This window comes from Crocuta crocuta, unplaced genomic scaffold, assembly GCF_008692635.1.
Source record: "Crocuta crocuta isolate KB4526 unplaced genomic scaffold, BGI_CrCroc_1.0 scaffold267, whole genome shotgun sequence".
Classification (NCBI taxonomy): Eukaryota; Metazoa; Chordata; class Mammalia; order Carnivora; family Hyaenidae; genus Crocuta; species Crocuta crocuta.
In genome coordinates this window covers 4677607-4684510 of record NW_027531899.1, presented here as the reverse complement: position 1 = coordinate 4684510, position 6904 = coordinate 4677607, and the positions used below count along the sequence as shown (strand labels likewise).

Genomic DNA, 6904 nt, shown 5'->3' with positions numbered 1-6904 from the left:
AGGCGGGAGCCTGCCAGCCCCAGCGCCTGTCCTGGAGCCTGGGGGGCCCCAGCGGGCGGGGCCGGGCAGCCAGGAGGGGGAAGGGCACCCACAGCCAGGGAAGAACAGAGCTGGGCACGCAGGGGTCAGGCAAGGGCAACCCATCCAAGGGAAGGAAAAGGAAGACATTGAAAGAGGGGAAATATAGCACACAAACTTTTATCTCCAAAGAAACAAATGTACATAGGGGAGCCCGGGTGGCTCAGTCAGTTAAGCGCCCGACTTAGGCTCAGGTCATGATCTCCGGGTTGGTGGGTTCAAGACAGCTCAGAGCCTGAGGCCTGTTCCAGATTCTGTGTCTCCTTCTCTCTCTGCCCCTCCCCCACTCACCCTCTGTCTCTCTGTCTCAAAAATAAATAAACATTAAAAGAATTTTTTGAAGGGGCGCCTGGGTGGCTCAGTCGGTTAAGCGTCCGACTTGGGCTCAGATCATAATCTCACAGTTCATGGGTTTGAGCCTCGAGTCAGGCTCTGAGCTGCCAGCTCGGAGCCTGGAGCCAGCTTCAGATTCTGTGTCTCCCTCTCTGTGCCCCTCCCTCACTCATGCTCTGTCTCTCTCTGTCTCTCAAAAATGAATAAATGTTAAAAATTTAACATTTTTAAATTTTTAAAAAAGAAACAAATGTGCATAATATTCACTACATACTATGTGCTACACGCATGAATACAAAGTCTCTAAGTCCGATCCTTTAGGGGCACCTGGGTGGCTCAGTCACTTAAGCATCTGACTTCAGTCGGCTCAGGTCATGATCTCATGGTTCCAGAGTTTGAGCCCTGCATCAGGCTCTGTGCTGATAGCTCGGAGCCTGGAGCCTGCTTCGGATTCTGTGTCTCCCTCTTTCTCTGTGCCCGTCCCCCACTCCTGCTCTCTTCCTCTCTCAAAAGCCGATTAAATAAACATAAAAAAAAATAAATTCTGTTCATTTAACTATTGGCTTCGCCAATTCTGAATTTACTTCTTCCTCCATTCTTTTGCCATTATTTTTTTTTCAAAGCAATCTTTTTCTTTTAAATTTTTAATGTTTTATTTATTTCTAGGAGAGAGAGAGAGAGAGAGACAGCATGAGCAGGGGAGGGTCAGAGAGAGAGGGAGTCACAGACTCTGAAACAGGCTCCAGGCTCTGAGCTGGCAGTCAGCACAGAGCCCGATGCAGGGCTCGAACCCACCCACGAACTGCGAGATCATGACCTAAGCGAAAGTCGGACGCTTAGCCGACTAAGCCACCCAGGCGCCCCCATTATTTTTTTTATCTTACAGTTAATTGTTTCGTGTTTAATTTTACAATTTTTATTCATTTTCCCCAACTATTATTTTGAATTTTTGTAATGACAGGAGTGTTACATAGAGCGTACGGCAAACCCAGATATCCTTCATGGAGATCCACCAATTCTTCATATTTTGCCTCGTCTCCTTTCAGGCCGCATATCGGTACCCTAGTTATTATTGTTATCCGAGACCTCTTCTCCTGCCCTGCACTGAGCAGGCTGGCCTTGTGAAACACTCGTCAGCGCCTTCTCGGGAGGAAGTCACAAAACGCGACCACGCTTTTCTGGAATTTTGCCTTTTCCCCTCAGTTGTGCCTTTTTCCCTCACCGTGGGCAGATTTGGGATGACAGTTCTGGGGTCTTTCCTGCCTAAACCACGCCTGATCCACCCTGGGCTGCCTCTGCCCAGGTTCTGTGCTGTAATGGTGGCCCCAAGGCGAAAGCAGGTCTGAGATGGGAGGGGGGTCTCCCTTCCCACATACCCTCCCATGAAGCCTCAGACCAGGGGGATACGGGGCCTGGGTCACCTCAGAGAGATGGACCTGCCCCTCCAGCCACTGCTGCCAAGTGAGTATGTGGGCCCGGTTAGGCCGCATCCCGCACGAGAGGCTGGAATGCAGCTTACTGTGTTGGAAACATCCAGATGTTTCAATGTTGGCAACTATTCCTTTTTGCAACACTTTGTGAACCAAAGGCAACATGTACACGGGTTGGGTTTGGGCCCTCCTGAGCATCACAAGCAAGTGGCAAAACCCAAATTAATAACACTACATAACACCTTACAGCTTTGACTTAATTCGGCTTTTCTGAAAACCTTGTGATGCTCAGAAGCTGTCTGTAGGTTTGGTTTTCCTTGTGCTGCAACAATTCCGAGGATACCGAGGAATCACAGCCAATCACAGCCAAAGCAGATGCTTTCGTGCCAAATGATGTCAGAAGCAAAATGAAGGAGAAATATTTCTAATGACTTTTTTATCTATGTGATAATAACAGATGTTTACATATAAAAGATGATATGAATATATATATATAAAAATAGAGAAGAGGGACTTTAGAAACGACTGAAGTCATGTTGGCCTAAAGACACCCCAAAAGATATCCAACCCCCAAAGGATGTAAGGAGCCACACCCACTACTCTCTGCAGACCCTACCCCCAAGTGTCAGTGTGCTCACCTTCCCGCATCCACATGGGGGTCTCAAGTCAGAAGCCCCAGCCCCAGGCCGACACACACATGGATGTGGAAGGTTCTGGTCCAGCCCTAGGGGAAGTTATGGTTGGCCTGGGTTGGGTTAAAGCCCCATAGATGACTGTATATCTGAATGCAAGGCCTCCATGATGAAAGACTCAGGAAATGAAGCTGCCAGAAGCTTCTCCCCCAGCATGAAAGCAGTCCTTAGGTGTGTTTTGTTGGACTTGCCTAATTTTTTAAACCTTTAAAATTTGTTTAAAAATCTGAGCCAACTTTTTTTTTTAAAGTAATCTCTCCACCCAACGTTGGGCTCGAACTCACCAACTGAGCTGTGAGATCGAGACCTGAGCCAAAGTCAGTTGCTCAACCGACTGAGCCACCCAGGCGCCCCTATCCTTTAATACTCTTAATGGCACTTTTTTCGAGGCAGGATATTTTTTCGAATATAAAATTCAAAAGGTACAAGAGGGAGTCTATCTCCACCCCATCCCCCAGCCTCCCCCCACTCCTCCCCAGCCCTGGGTGCCAGCCTCCAAAGATACCTTATGCATGAACAAGTGTATGCATATACATCCTTTCCCCTTCACAAATGGTAGCGTACTTCTATACATCTTTGTTTCTTCCCTTAGCGAGACGTCTGGGAGAAACTTCCGTCTCTGTCCACGTGGCTGCCTTTTAAACAGGACAGTAGTTCTCCCGTTTGCCTGGTTGCCAGGGTGCCTTATGGTCTCCTGCCTGTCCTGCTTCTCGTGTTCACAATTCTTGCCTGGCCCCTTCGGCATCTGAGTCTACAGACTCCAGCACAGGTGGAGGACAGCTTAGCCACCACGGAGCCATCGCCCCTTCTCGCTCTCCGATGCCTGCAGTTCTTGGACTTCCCAGCAGAGGGAGACACCACTCAACTCCCAAGACCATCAAAGGGGTCTTCAGGGGCATTGTAATTTGAAATGTCTGAGCAAGAGATGCTATCTTCCCCCCAGACAAAGACCCCCCCCCTTAGCTGGACAGGGACCCTCCCCCCAGACCCCCCTTAACACTGTTTCTGTCTCCCCCGAACTTCCCACTTGAACTGAGCTCCACCCTGAGTGCCTCCTCCACTCCCTGAAGGGATTGGCCCCTTCTTAATGGGAGTCAGGGAGGCCGTGTCCTAGTCTAGGGCCTGGGGTTGAAAAATGGCCTCAGGGAGCCACATAAAGAAAGCATGTGTCTGGGTGTGCCTTCCTTGCCTCTCCATCCCTCCCTGTTCGGAAGTGGGGGGCCCTTTCTCCCTGGCCCTTGCAGACAACCCCCAGCAGAGCCTTGACCTCGGAAACCCCCTTTCCCCAAACTGTGCTCCGCACTCTCCCTGGCCTGGCTCCTGCAGCCCTCCTCTCCACCCCCAGAGATGATGATGGGGGTCGCCCGGAGTCCAGCTGGTGGCCAGTGCAGAGCCACCCTTTCCTGGCCCTGCCCCTCCCCGTGACCCCAATCCTCCGCCAGCCACTCAAAGGCGCCTTGTTCTCCATCCAGCCCCCAGACAAAAGTCCCTCTGTCTAAAAAGGCAGAATTGGGGGGAGGGGGCACCCCAACGAGGACCATGTGGGGACCCACACAGACCCCAGCCAGAAGGAATGCCATGAGGAGGAGGGGCAGGAGGAGAGGAGAGGGAGGAGGGAGAGGAAGGGAGCCTTGCACAGTGCAGTGGCCTTATCCGGAGTGGGAGGCAGCCTCCGCCCCAACACCCGCTGCGTAGACCCAGGCATCTGGCTCTCTGCACCCTTGGGAAGGGCCTGAGCTAGGAAGGTCTGCCTGGTGCTCAGACACCAGTTCCCAGTCTCTCCAGGGCATGACGGGCATGAGGGGGAAGAGGCCATGGTCTAAAGCCCAATAGCCCCCGCCCCCACCTCCACCTCTGACCTCCATGCACCCCCACCCCCCATGACCTTGGTCATATCAGCATCTTCTGCTGACCCTCAAACTGTCAAAAGCAACGGGGACTTTAGATATCTCGCACACAATCAGGCACAGCACACAATCTTAAGTAAAAGAAATTAGATTAGGACCCTGGAGCATGACCTTCACTCACTGGTCTGCCAGACGGAAGCTCTTCTGCTAAAGATCCCGACCTTCTTCCTGCCAGGTGCTTTGCACAGGGGTAGGAGATTGAAGAAAGCCCCCTGCCTTGAGGTGAAGGGCAGAATTCCAGCCCATCCTACTCTCCCTTTGCCGCACCTGAGGCTGCTGTGACCCTGGGGACCGCAGGGAGCTCCCTGGCATTGGTGGTAGGGGAGAAGGGTGTGGAAGCTGTCTCTTTAAGAGCAGGAATGGGGTGAGAGAGCCCCTGAGCTTTAGGGAGTCCAACTTGTTCTCTACCTGCCCAGGTTTGCTTAGGGCGTGGCGGCTGCGGATAAAGGCAGGTCTCAGGCTCAGCAGCCACATTCTCTCCCTTCCCTCCTGGAACTTTCCAAGCAGCCAGGGGAGCCACACAGGTGAGCGGCTGGGGGCCCCTCCTTCCAACAGCCTCTTGGCTCTGCTGCTCCCTCCACTTCTCTCTGTTAAAGCCACTAGAACCTCCTCCCTTTAAGGATCTTTTCTGGGGGGCAAGGGGCAGTAGATTAGAGAAAGCTCCTTCCGTTAACGTGATTCCCCTGCCCCCCATCATTCTCCCTTCAGGGGGCTGGGTGAGCCAGCTGGGATGAGAGTAAGGCCCACACATGGGATCAGGGTGACTGGGAAATCGGGGATGTCTGAGTGGACCAGAAGCATCTGGATGGCGGGTATCTGGGTGGATAAGGCTGCAGAGGTGTGCCTGGGCGGGCTGGAGTATCCAGGTGGGTCAGGGCTGGGTTGAGGGTCATAGTGGATGGGTGGGTGCCTGGGGGGACTTGAGGTGTCTAGGGATTGGGGATGTGTGGGTCCTGAAGACCTCTTGGAAAAGGGGATGGTGGCTTCCTGGGAAAGCTATAAAATGGGGAGTCGGGTAGGGAATTTCTGGGAGACGAGGGAGTCCTCCTGCACAGGCTTGAAGGGCTTGGCCACCATCACAGGGGAGCAGAGGAGACAGCCGCGGGTGGGCGGTTGGGAGAGACGGCTATGGAAGCAGTGTTGGGGCCTGCAGGGCAGGAAAGGAGAGGTGGGGGAGGGCCTCCATCTGCAGGCTGTCCTCCTCTCTGAGCCTTCACACCGACATCACATTCATCAGGAGCGGCTCACGAGCCTCTTCCAGAGCCTAAGCCGGAAGGCGAGGCCAGATGCCCAGACGCCAGCTCCCAGCGGCCTGCACTGTGGGACGCCCAGGCTGGAAATGTCGCCCAGGGGCTGGGGCACTGCTAAGAGCGCTCATCCACGCCCTGTGCCAAGGATGCTGGGAGGGGCCCGAGATGGGGAGGAACGGAACCCTGAGAGCTGGGGGGACGTGGTGAATTCCATGGACAGAAGCTTCCGAGCTGGGACCCTGGGTCCCGGGGGACAGCATGCGGCATTGAGCTGAGTTAGCAGGGGTTACAGGGTTGTGACGACAACGTGGGGTAACCACAGAGCCGGCTCCATCAAGCTGTGAAGATTGTGTAAGTGAATAAATGGATAGAGCTGAAACAGCGCCTGGCATGGGGGAAACGCTCACTTAAGCGCGAGCTCTTTGTTTCTTAAGTTTATTTATTTGGTGGGGGGAAGGACAGAGAGGGAGAGAAAATCCTAAGCAGGCTCCGCGCTGTCAGCCCAGAGCCGGATGTGGGGCTTGAACTCACAGACTATGAGATCATGACCTAGGATGAAATCAAGAGCCACCCAGGGGCCCCCAGCACTAGCTCCTATTCCTAGTATTAGTATCATCTCGGGGTGACTTGGTGAGGAACCACCTGCACGCTCACTCCAGCTCCTATCCCCACATTTGTGGGGTCCTAAGCACCGTAGCAATGCTTCGCAAAGCTGCAGACCCCCTTCCTGTAAGAAATGGACATTCAAACTAAAATTTTGAGTCCACCCTAAAGGATTAACAGCCGAGAGGATTCCCAGCACCTGAGTGTACAGGAACCGAAGAAGTCTGTGCAAGAAACAGGAAGGAATACGGGGTGGGGGTTGTATGGTGGGTTATGGAGAGAGACGGGGTCACTCTCTTCAGCTGTGCACAGGAGTCGCGGGGACACAGCAGGGAATGGCAGAAGGCTTTTCACCAGGATTAGCGAGGGCATGTGTTTGCCATCAGTGAAATGAAGGATAGGACAGATCACGTCTGGGGTTGGTGGGGTGGGGGTGGGGCGGTGAAATGGGTGAAGACGCAGCAAGGTCACTGGGCAGTGCCCAGCACGGGGTGGGTCAGAGGACGTGTTAGCTCTTGCTATCAACGTTTTGACAGTGTGTGCTTGTGGCAGTGGGGCAGGGCTGGGGGAGGGGGAGACTGGGCCACACATGGGGGCTTATCTTGGATGCT

At 53.6% G+C, this 6904-nt stretch overlaps 1 protein-coding gene across 1 annotated transcript in view; it reads left to right on the top strand.

Annotated features, from left to right (window-relative positions):
• Nucleotides 1-6904, top strand: part of FXYD3 (FXYD domain containing ion transport regulator 3) — a 13584-nt gene that overhangs the window by 3064 nt on the left and 3616 nt on the right. The gene's annotated exons all lie outside the window — the stretch shown is intronic.